Genomic DNA, 13286 nt, shown 5'->3' with positions numbered 1-13286 from the left:
AACCAAACAAATGCAAGTCACTGACATCCTATATGCCCCCCTTCCCCTGACAGAAATCATTATTCCAGATTGTAGTAGGCATTGCTCTCTCCCCACTCCCAACCCAAAACTGGAGGCTCTGGGAGTTCAGGGACCTCGTAAAGGTTGTTTACCTGCCTTTGTAAACCTTTAACTTTGAGCCCAATGCCTGGCATGCAATTTGACTTTAAAAAAATATTTGTTGGGCGGGTAATTCAGGGAAGATGGCAAAGGAAAAGACTTCTATCTTTGCTGAACACTATGCACATTTCATGTTCTACTCTGAAGTCTGGGGAGCTGTAAAGTCTCCTCTTCTGTGTGTTCCACAAGGCCCTAACATTGCACCTGGCATGCCTAGTATCTCTCATTCTTTATTGAGGTATAATTTATATATAATAAACTGCATTCCTTTAGAATATGCAGCTCAATGAGTTTTGAAACCAGTGTAACAGCTGCCACTGAGATACAGAATTTTCCATCATCCCAGAACCTTCCCTAGCATCCCTTGGTAGTCATTTTTATCCTCTACCTCCATCCCATACAGCCACTGATTTGTTTTCTGTTGCGGTAGACTAGTTTGCATTTGCTAGAATTTTATATAAATTTGATCCCACAGTATGTGCTCTTTTATGCATGCATAACTTCTTGAGATTCATTCTGTCATTGCATGCATATATAGTTTGTTTCTTTTTACTGCCGAGTATGCATTTCATTGTATGGACACGTAATAATTTGTTTACCCATTTACCTGTTGATAGATAATTGAGTTTTTTATAGTTTGAGGCTATTATGAATAAGGCTTCTATAAATATTCATAGATAAGTTTTTGGGTAGACGTATGTTTAAATTTTCCTTGGGTGAATGCCTAGGAGTAGAATTCTTGATTATATGGCAAGTGTATGATGGTCAGTATAAGAAGATATCAAATCATTTTCCAGGTGGTTGTACCATATTTTTATTAGCAGCAGCAAATACATGAGAGTTCCATTTGCTCTGCAAGTGCTCTTCCCACCACTTGCTATTGTCACTCTTTTTAATTTTAGCCATTTTGGTGGGTGGGTAGTGGTGTCTTACTATGGTTTTTATGAGCATTTTTCTGATATTGAACACATTGTTCTATCCAATTATCTTCTTTGGTGAGGGGTCTGTCCATGTCTTCAGTCCATTTTTAAAAATTGTTTGCCTTTGTCTTACTCAATTATAGTTCTTTATATGTCCTATTTACAAATCCTTTGTCTATTATATACAGAACTATGAACAGTTTTTTTCTAGTCCATAACTGTGTTTTCACTTGCTTAATGATATCTCTTAAGTAGTAAAAAGTTCTGAATTTTGATTAAGTTCAAATGATCAGTTTTTAAATAATTTCTTCTTTTTTTTCTGTTCTCTGAGAAATCCCATTCCAAGGTCACAAAATTTTCTTTTATGTTTTATTCTAGAGTTTCATAGCTTTAGCTTTTATATTTAGATATATATATGAGTTAATCTTGAGTTAATCTTCATGTATGATGTAAGATAAAGACTGAGGTTTAATTTTTTTCCCCATGTATATATCCAGTGGTTCCAACACCATTTGTTCTAAAGACTTTCCTTTCCCCATTGATAACTTGGCACCACTGTCAAAAAACCAACTGATTGCCAATGTGTAGCTCTAGTTCTGGGTTTTCTCTTCTATTTCATTCATCTGCATGCTTATCCTTTCAACAATAATGAATTACTCTAGCTTTATAGTGAATCTTGAAATCAAGTATTATCTGTCGTGAACTTCTGTTCTTTTTCTGCATATATTTTTTATGTCATTTAAGTGTTTATCCCAGAGATGATCCTATTTAACCGGACAAGCGTAACCTTACTTCTTTTCATAGCCCTTGATAACTTTAAGTGTTTCTGAAGCCATGACTTGAAAGGATCAGGCTTTCCTTACTCTGCCACCTCTAGTTTATTCCCCTGTCCCAAGAGACCACTTAGCCAGGAGATTCTTTGTTTTTTTGTTTGTTTTGTTTTTTTAATGCTTGGTCTGTGGTCTTTATTTTTTTTCTTTTAAAAAAAATTTAAATTAATTTATTTATTTTAATTGGAGGCTAATTACTTTACATCACAATAAACTGTGGAAAATTCTTAAAGAGGTGGGAATACCAGACCACCTGACCTGCCTTTTGAGAAACCTGTATGCAGATCAGGAAGCAACAGTTAGAACTGGGCATGGAACAGACTGCTTCCAAATAGGAAAAGGAGTATGTCAAGGCTGTATACTGTTACCCTGCTTATTTAACTTATATGCAGAGTACATCATGAGAAATGCTGGGCTGGAAGAAGCACAAGCTGGAATCAAGATTGTCGGGAGAAATATCAATAATCTCAGATATGCAGACGACACCACCCTTATGGCAGAAAGTGAAGAGGAACTAAAAAGCCTCTTGATGAAAGTGAAGGAGGAGAGTGAAAAAGTTGGCTTAAAGCTCAACATTTAGAAAACTAAGATCATGGCATCTGGTCCCATCACTTCATGGGAAATAGATGGGAAAACAGTGGAAACAGTGTCAGACTTTATTTTTTTGGGCTCCAAAATCACTGCAGATGGTGATTGCTGCCATGACATTAAAAGACACTTACTCCTTGGAAGGAAAGTTATGACCAACCTGGACAGCATATAAAAAAGCAGAGACATAAAAAAATAAATAAATAAATAAAAAGCAGAGACATTACTTTGCCAACAAAGGTCTATCTAGTCAAGGCTATGGTTTTTCCAGTGGTCATGTATGGATGTGAGAGTTGGATGGTGGAGAAAGCTGAGCACCGAAGAAATGATGCTTTTGAACTGTGGTGTTGGAAAAGACTCTTGAGAGCCCCTTGGACTGCAAGGAGATCCAACCAGTCCATCCTAAAGGAGATCAGTTCTGGGTGTTCATTGGAAGGACTGATGCTGAAGCTGAAACTCCAATACTTTGGCCACCTCATGCGAAGAGTTGACTCACTGGAAAAGACTATAATGCTGGGAACGATTGGGGGCAGGAGGAGAAGGGGACGACAGAGGATTAGATGGCTGGATGGCATCACCGACTCGATGGACATGGGTTTGGGTAACCTCCGGGAATTGGTGATGGACAGGGAGGCCTGGCGTGCTGCGATTCATGGGGTCGCAAAGAGTCGGACACGACTGAGCGACTGAACTGAACTGAATTACTTTACAATACTGTGGTGGTTTTTGCCATACATTGACATGAATCAGCCACGGCTGTACATGTGTTCCTCATCCTGAACGCCCCTCCCACCTCCCTCCCCATCCCATCCCTCTGGGTCATCCCAGTGCATCATCCCTGAGCACCCTGTCTCCTGCATTGAACCCCCAGGAGGTTCTTTGGCTTACCAGTGACTAAAACTTGAACTTTTAACTAGAAACTTTTAACTAGAAAATGTATAGGATCATGAGGGGGAACTTTCACACATGCTCAGGTGAATTGCAAAAAGAGATTTCTGTCTATTTTTAAAAAATGTTTATTTACTTATTTTTTTGACTTAGCTGGGTATTTTAATTGTTATATGAGGAAACTTTAGCTGCAGCCTGTGGGATCTAGTTCCCTGACCAGGGATCGAACCTGGGCCCCCTGCATCAGGAGCATGGAGTCTTGGTCACTAGACCACCAAGGAAGTCCAAATTTCTGTGTAATTTTACAAAAGTTATTTGAGGATGAAAAGTATGACAAATAGATGAAGCATCTTTACTACCCATAAAGCTAAGACTAAACTTCTTTACCTGGCATTCTTGTTTCCTAAAGGCTTCTTCATGTGTGTGATACAGCAGGAAAACTGTTCAACATTTATGTTCTGTAGCTTCTTCATCTCTGTGCTCTTACATTGCCATCACTTGAACTGACTTTACCCTTCATCTTAGAATATCTAAATTTTCTCTTTCTAGGAAACCTTTTGTTATTTTATCAACCAGGAGTGATTATGCCTTTTCTAGGTCTCCTGTGATACTTAAATTTATCTCTTCATTGCATTTATCATAGTAATATAACACCTTGTATTTTTTTTCAGAGTCTAAGCATCTAACAGTTTATTTTTTTCTTTTTAATATATTTTTTATTGAAGGATAATTGCTTTACAGAATTTTGTTTTCTTTCAAAGCTTAACATGAATCAGCCATAGGTATACATATATCGCCTCCCTTCTGAACCTCCCTCCCATCTCCCTCCGCACCCCACCCCTCTGTGATGACACAGAGCCCCTGTTTGAGTTTCCTGAGCCACACAGCAAATTCCCATTGGCTCTCTATTTTACATATGGTGATGTAGGTTTCTATGTTACTCTCTCCATGTATCTCACCCTCTCCTCCGCTCTCCCCATGTCAATTCTCTGTATCTGTTTCTCCATTGCTGCCCTGTAAATAAATTCTTCAGTACCATTTTTCTAGATTCCAGTATATGTTCATTAGAATATAATATTTATCTTTGTCTTTCTGACTCACTGCAGTCGGTATAATAGGGTCTAGGTTCATCCACCTCATTAGAACTTACTCAAATACATTCCTTTTTATGGCTGAGTAATATTCCATTGTGTATATGTACCACAACTTCTATATCCATTCATCTGTCGATGGACATCTAGGTTGCTTTCATGTTCTAGCTATTGTAAATAGTGCTGCAATTAACAATGGGATACCTATATCTTTTTCAATTTTGGTTTCCTCTGGGTGTATGCCTAGGAGTGGGATTGCTGGGTCATATGGTGGTTTTATTCCTAGTTTTATAAGGAACCTCCATACTGTCTTCCATACTGGCAGTAACAATTTACATTCCCACCAACAGTGCAAGAGTGTTCCCTTTTCTCCACACCCTCTCCAGCATTTATTGTTTGTAGACTTTTTGATGATGGTCATTTTGACTGGTGTGAGGTGATATCTCATTCTGGTTTTGATTTGCATTTCTCTAATAATGAGCGATGTTGAGCATCTCTTCATGTGTTTGTTAGCCATATGTATGTCTTCTTTGAAGAAATGTCTGTTTAGGTCTTTTCCCCACCTTTTGATCAGGTTGTTTGTTTTTCTGGCATTGAGTTGTATGACCTGCTTCTATATTTTGGAAATTAATCGTTTGTCAGTTGTTTCATTTGCTGTTATTTTCTCCCATTCTGAGAGCTGTCCTTTCACCTTGCTTACAGTTTCCTTTGCTGTGCAAAAGCTTTTAAGTTTAATCAGTTCCCACTTGTTTACTTTTGTTTTTGTTTCCATTACTCTAGGAGGTGGGTCATAGAGGATCTTGATTTGATTTATGTCGAAGCATGTGTTCTGCCTATGTTTTCCTCTAGAGTTTTATAGTTTCTGGTCTTACATTTAGGTCTTTAACCCTCTTTGAGTTTATCTTTGTGTATGGTGTTAGGAAGTGTTCTAATTTTATTCTTTTACATGTAGCTGTCCAGTTTTCCCAGCACCACTTATTGAAGAGGCTGTCTTTGCCCCATTGTATATTCTTGACTCCTTTGTCAAAAATAAGGTGCCCATAAGTGCATGGGTTTATCTCTGGGCTCTCTATCTTGTTCCATTGGTCTATATTTCTGTTTTTGTGCCAGCACCATACTGTCTTGATGACTGTAGCTTTGCAGTATAATCTGAAGTCAGGAAGGTTGATTCCTCCAACTCCATTCTTCTTTCTCAAGACTGCTTTGGCTATTCAGGGTCTTTTGTGTTTCCATATGAATTGTGAAATTTTTTGTTTTAGCTCTGTGAAAAATGCCATTGGTAATTTGACAGGGATCACATTGAATCTGTAGGTTGCATTTGGCAGGATAGTAATTTCCACAATATTGATTCTTCCTACCCAGGAACATGGAATATCTCTCCGTCTGTTTATGTCATCTTTGATTTCTTTCATCAGCGTCTTATAATTTTCTTTGTATGGTTCTTTTGTCTCCTTAGGTAAGTTTATTTCTAGATATTTAATTTTTTTTTATTGCAATGGTGAATGGGATTGATTCCTTAATTTCTCTTTCTGATTTTTCATTGCTAGTATATAGAAATGCAAGTAATTTCTGTGTATTGATTTTGTATCCTGCAACTTTGCTAAGTTCACTGATTAGCTCTAGTGATTTTCTGATATTATCTTTAGGGTTTTCTATGTACAGTATCATGTCATCTGCAAACAATGAGAGCTTTACTTCTTCTTTTCCAATCTGGATTCCTTTTATTTCTTTTTCTTCTCTGATTGGTGAAGCTAGGACTTCCAGAACTATGTTGAATAATAGTGGTGAAAATGGACACCCTTGTCTTGTTCCTGATCTTCAGGGGAATGCTTTCAGTTTTTCACCATCTACAATAATGTTTGCTATAGGCTTATCATATATGGCCTTTACTATGTTGAGGTAGGTTCCTTCTATGCCCATTTTTTGAAGAGTTTTAATCATAAATGGGTGCTGGATTTTGTCAAAGGCTTTTCTTGCATCTATTGAGATTATCATGTGCTTTTTATCTTTCAATTTGTTAATATGGCATATCACTTTAATTGATTTGCATATATTGAAGATCCTTGCATTCTTGGGATAAACCCAATTTGACCATGGTATATGAGCTTTTTGATGTGTTGCTGAATTCTGTTTGCTGAGAATTTTTGCATCTATGTTCATCACTGATATTGGCCTGTAGTTTTCTTTTTTTGTGTTGTCTTTGTCTGGTTTTGGTATCAGGGTGAGGGTGGGCTAGTAGAATGAGTCTGAAACTGTTCCTTCCTCTGCAATTTTTTGAGAGAGTGTTAGAAGGATAGGCATTAGCTATTCTCTAAATGTGTGATAGAGTTCTCCTGTGAAGCCATCTGGTCCTGGGCTTTTGTTTTGGGGGAGATTTTTGATCATAGCTTCAATTTCAGTGCTTGTAATTGGGTTGTTCATAATTTCTATTTCTTCCTGGTTGAGTCTTGGAAGATTGAACTTGTCTAAGAATCTGTCCATTTCTTCCAGGTTATCCATTTTATTGCCATATAGTTATTCATAATAGTCTCTTATAATCCTTTGTATTTCTGCATGGTCTCTTGTAACCTCTCCTTTTTCATTTCTTATTTTGTTGATTTAGTCTCTCCTTTTTTCTTGATGAATCTGGCTAGATGTTTGTCAATTTTGTTTATCTTCTCAAAGAAACAGCTTTTAGTTTTATTAATCTTTACAACTGTTTCTTTCATTTCTTTTTCCTTTATTTCTGCTCGGATCTTTATGATTTCTTTTCTTCTACTAATTTTGGGGTTTTCTTGTTCTTTTTTCCCCAGTTGTTTTAGGTGTAAAATTAGGTTGTCTATTCTATGTTTTTCTTATTTCTTGAGGTAGGATTGTATTGCTATACACTTCTCTCTTAGAACTACTTTTGCTGTATCCCATAGGTTTTGAGTTGTGTTTTCATTGTCATTTGTTTCTAGAAATTTTTTGATTTCCCTTTTGATTTCTTCAGTAACCTACCCTGCGTGCATAGACGCAAGACTTTTTGCCTGCGGCTGCTCTGCCCCAGTGAGGGTTGAGCGTGAAGGTCGCACAGCTGCTTGGCTTGCGAGGACCCTGGCGGTGCCAAGTGTGCAGGGACATGGACTGCCTCTGCCGCAGGAGTTATGGCCCTATCAGAGTCTTTTACCGAGCCTCTTGTAGCTGGCGATCAGAAGGCCTCTTTGGCCAATCTTTCTCTGTAACTCTGCCTATTCAGGCACTTAGAGGGCTCCCTTGCCTGGTGTCCTTCTCTATTGTTGGGTGTGTCAGGCACATAGAGAGGCCTCCTTGGCTGGGGTCCTGCTCTGTAGATTGGTGCGTCAGGCAAGATCAGCCTGGGTGGGGTGCTGCTCTGTAGTTCAGTGGGTCGGGCTTTTGATGGCCCAGCCTCTCTATTGTTCAGCTGGCTCGTTGGGGGAGAGAGGCTATGGTGATGGCTCCACCCCCTACGCGTGACTCAGCAGTATTGCCTTGCTTCCATGGCTGCCTGGCTTTCCTCCCAGGCATTTCCCACCATGATCTCCTCCCTCACATCCCCTCAATCTGTCTCTCCGCAGTCACCAGCAGCCCTCACCGTGGGATTGCTCCACAATCCCCAAACTCCAGCTCCCAGCCACTGCACCTTCCAGGGGACCTGCATCCCTGTCTGGGGTGTGTATGGCTGCAGCAAGGACTGTCTGATTCTGATTCCATTTAGGCTGCCACAGATCAGCTGTTTCACTCTCAGCCTTGAATGCTTCTCCTCTGACTCAGATAATTGCCCCGCTGTGGGGATCAGACCCCTGCTTCAGTTCCCCCACCTCCGAGAACAGGTCCAGTCCTACTAACACTCCTGTTTCTCCTAGTTCCTTCATCCTACCGGGTTTTGCATGTTCTATATATTCTTTTCTGCTGGTCAGGTCCTCCTGTCCGTTCTCAGCTGGTGTTCTGCATGCACTTCTGCGTCTGAAGGTGTATTCCTGATGTATCTGTGGAGAGAGAAGTACTCCACGTCCACATACTCCTCTGCCTTCTTGTTCTCTCCTCTAACAGTTTATTTTAATGCTCAACACCTTGTATTGATTGATTATTTACTATGGGCCAGACACTGTTTTCAGTACTTAACATGCATTATTATTTTTAAGCAGCATAGAAACATTATTTAGGTAGATAATACATTATAGGTAAATGTTATTATGTGATAGATTAGGAAATTGAGACAATTAGTACATTTTAGTGTTAGGGTCCTAACTAAAGTCCGTTGACTACAGTGTCTGAATTCCTGACTGATACGATTTCCTGTCTCCAATTACAGCCTATTTTGCCAGCCTCTCTCAGAAAATCTTAGGTAACAACTGAAGGGCATAAATCATCCTATCTGCACATGGCCACCTAGTATACAGGAAGAGATGACGAGGAGTTTTGCATTACAGGGATACCATAATTTAAAAACTCCAAACAAAAGATGATGCAGGGAAGGACTTCCCTGATGGCCCACTTGTTAAGAATCCACCTGCCGGTGCAGCGGACAGGAGTCTGATCCCTGGCCTGGGAAGATCCCGCATGCCCCTGGGCAGCTAAGCCCATGAGCCACAACTACTAAGCCTGCACACCCTACAGCCCATGGTCTGCAACAAGAGAAGCCCCCGCAATGAGAAGCCCATTTGCAGCAACAAAGACCTGCACAGTCAGAAATAAATAAGTGAAGACATAGAATGGTGTAGGAAGGATGCTCCCCACAGCTCCTGGGGGTTGTGCCCCAGACAGCTTGGCAAGTGACTCTTTTTGCTTCTCGATTCAAGTGCTGTGAGTAATGTTTTGAGTTGGCAGAGTTGGCATCACTAAAATAGCCTTCCGTTCCAGCCCCTGGGGAGTTTGGTAAAACTTCTTTGTCAAAACAAGCTACAAAATCGGAAGAGCTAGACCGCTGTTTGGTCCTTCTTTTTTAAAATATATTTGTTTCAAATATTGAAAGTAACACATGTACATTTTGGATAATCTATAAAACACAAGGAAAACTACAAAAACAAAAACTGTCTTATAATCTTACCACTCAGAGATAGTCACTATTAATATTTGAGTCTTCTAAGTCTTCTAATGTTTCTCTCTGCACACACAAACATGAATATACAAACATATTTGGGAAATATAATTGATACCATGGTACAGGTTATAAGCAGTTTTTACAACAGCATATAGAATATTTTCCTTTGTTTTCCTAAAGCATTGTTTTTATGGCCACATAGTATTACATTGTTTCATGGTTGCATGTTGTCGTTCAGTCGCTCAGTCATGTCTGACTTTGCGACTCCATGAACTGCAGCACGCCAGGCTTCCCTGTCCATCACCAACTCCCGGAGTTTACTCAGACTCATGTCCATTGAGTCAGTGATGCCATCCTACCCTCTCATCCTCCGTCGTCCCCTTCTCCTGCCTTCAGCCTTTCCCAGCATCAGGGTCTTTTCCAATGAGTCAGCTCTTCACATCAGGCTGCATAGGATATTCAAAATTTATTTAACAACACCCCAAATGTTATTCATTAAAATGTTTCTGATCTTTTCATATCTATGTACATACCTGTTTATATCTGAGTTAATATTTCTTTAGGAGAGGGAAAGAGGAGGAAGCTAAATCATTCATTCCAAGATACTGTTTCATTCTGGAAAAGGTGTACCAGTTAACATTCCCAGGGGACTTCCCTGGTGGTCCAGTGGTAAGAATCTGCCTTGTGAGGCAAGGGACACAGTTTCCATCTCTGGTCAGGGAATTAAGATCCCACATGCCGTGGGAATTACCCAAGTCCCCTTACCCGACTAAACCCAAGTGCCACAACTACTGAAGCCTGTGCTCTACAACTGGAGAGTCCGTATGCCACAATGAAAGATCCTTCATGACTCAGTGAAGAGCCCGCGTGCTGCAGCTAAAGTTAAATACATAAATAAAACAAAAAAGCTGTCAGTAGAGATGGGTTATCATCTGATGACTAAAAGATTTGTAATGTGTTAGGGCCCAGACCCTGAAAGTGCTGTCAAAACTGTAAGAATCCTTCCACTGGGAGCAGGAAGCGTAGTGACGATAGTGAGAAAATAACCCACCAAGCTTTTCAACTTCCATACCAAAACTTCCATACCAGTTTTGCCACATGCCATCTGTAGGATCAGGCCACCCAAGATGTCCTGTTCTCTTGCTCTCTATGCATCCCCTGCTCGACCAGTGCCTGCCTCACTTAGACCTTCGCCTGGCAGAGCTTCCTGCAGGCTTGCCCCACGCCCCAGCTAATGGTTGTTCTAACTTTAACCACCATGATGGCCTATTAAAGGGGTGATGGGGAGGTGTACCGATCTGCTAGTGTCCCTGATAACCCATGAACCAACCTGATGCCAATTCCCCGTCTAACTGGTAAGCTCTCCCTGCTCCAAGGAGTGAAGATGGCTGCCCTGTCCTCCTTGCCATCTGATCTGCCACATATTTGAAACCTGATGACCAAGTTCTGTTCTTTCAGGTCAAATCCTGGGGGACAGATTTCACTTACAGGATGATTTATGGTGAAAATATTTCTAAGCCTTTGCAGGCCCACAATTATGATGCTGTGTTAATATCTTTAAAAGGAGATGGTTTACTTATCCCTAACACTCATTCATGTCATGCTAGTGAAAACTACATAGGGTATCCCCCATTACCAGTATATTTGCATGAAATCTAAAACATCATATGGGATAGAACAAGGCCTTAAGAAGTCCCAGAGTTCACACTCAACTGATTATAATATAGAAAAGATGCTAGTTAGTTTCTCTTCTGAGCACATGTATCTTTATACAAGGGCTTCCCTGGTAACTCAGCTGGTAAAGAATCTGCCTGCAATGCAGGAGACCTTGGTTCCATTACTGGGTGGGAAAGATCCTCTGGAGGAGGGCATGGCAACCCACTCCAGTAGTCTTGCCTGGAGAATCCCACAGACAGAGGAGCCTGGTGGGCTACAGTCCATGGGGTTGCAAAGAGTCAGACATGACCGAGAGACTAAGAACAGCACAGTACATTTAAGCAAACCATTAATGCCCTTTTGCTTGTGAATGCTAAAGGATTGGGATTTTAGGTCGGTTTTGTAAGAAGTAGAGTTTTAAGGTAAGATGCTGTCAACTTAAAAAAATATACACTCAAAGTTGGGAATTATGTTTTGTTTGGCAGGCATTGTGAGCACTTTAAGACTGGGAGAAAGCTTCTCAGATATCTCTGAGGGATTCCTCCAAAGAGGCAGGGAAGAGCCAAGGTGTTTAGGAGTTTTTGCATCAAAAGCCAGGTAGATTACTGTTATTTATAGGAAACCAGACATCTCAAGTTAATGAATTTAGCATTTTTCTATGTACGGAAAGATGCAAGAGTCTGGGCTCATTGTTTATTAAGTGTAATAGAAAAGCTATTTTATACATACATAAAATAGTGTGTGTAATATATGTTTTATATGTATATATATATATATATATATTTTTTTTTAGAAAACATATGAAGTTTTACCTAACTAAAAAATTTATAACTGTTTGATTCCACTCGTTTGGCTTAGTATGAATAGAATGCTAGATTTTTAATTAAAAAAAATAGATATGCAACAAGCAACAAAAGTTTACTGTATAGCACAGGGAACTATAGGACTTCCCAAGTTGCTCAGACGGTAAAGAATCCACCTGCAGTGTGAGAAACCTGGGTTCAATTCCTGGGTTGGGAAAAATTCCCTGGACATGACAGGAAATTATAGTCAATATCTTATTATAATAGAAAATAATCTCAAAAATAATATATGTGTTATATGTATAACTGAATCACCTTGCTGTGTACCTGGAACATTGTAAGTCAACTATGCTTCAGTAAAATACATATATTAAGAAAAAAGAAAACAGACATTTCTCCAAAGAAGACATACAGATGGCTAACAAACACATGAAAAGATGCTCAACATCACTCATTATTAGAGAAATGCAAATCAAAACCACAATGAGGTACCATTACACGCCAGTCAGGATGGCTGCTATCCAAAAGTCTACAAGCAATACATGCTGGAGAGGGTGTGGAGAAAAGGGAACCCTCTTACACTGTTGGTGGGAATGCAAACTAGTACAGCCGCTATGGAAAACAGTGTGGAGATTTCTTAAAAAACTGGAAATAGAACTGCCATATGACCCAGCAATCCCACTTCTGGGCATACACACTGAGGAAACCAGATCTGAAAGAGACACTTGCACCCCAATGTTCATTGCAGCACTGTTTATAATAGCCAGGACATGGAAGCAACCTAGATGCCCATCAGCAGATGAATGGATAAGGAAGCTGTGGTACATATACACCATGGAATATTACTCAGCCGTTAAAAAGAATTCATTTGAACCAGTCCTAATGAGATGGATGAAACTGGAGCCCCTTATACAGAGTGAAGTAAGCCAGAAAGATAAAGAACATTACAGCATACTAACGCATATATATGGAATTTAGAAAGATGGTAACGATAACCCTATATGCAAAACAGAAAAAGAGACACAGAAATACAGAACAGACTATTGAACTCTGTGGGAGAATGTGAGGGTGGGATATTTCAAAAGATCAGCATGTATACTATCTATGGTGAAACAGATCCCCAGCCCAGGTGGGATGCAGGAGACAAGTGCTCGGGCCTGGTGCACTGGGAAGACACAGAGGAATCAGGTGGAGAGGGAGGTGGGAGGGGGGATCAGGATGGGGAATACGTGTAAATCTATGGCTGATTCATATCAATGTATGACAAAACCCACTGAAATGTTGTGAAGTAATTAGCCTCCAACTAATAAAAAATTTAAAAAAAAAGA

This window comes from Cervus elaphus, chromosome 2 (genome assembly GCF_910594005.1).
Source record: "Cervus elaphus chromosome 2, mCerEla1.1, whole genome shotgun sequence".
NCBI lineage: Eukaryota > Metazoa > Chordata > Mammalia > Artiodactyla > Cervidae > Cervus > Cervus elaphus.
The sequence above is the reverse complement of the archived record's forward strand: the minus strand, read 5'-3'. Positions refer to the sequence as shown.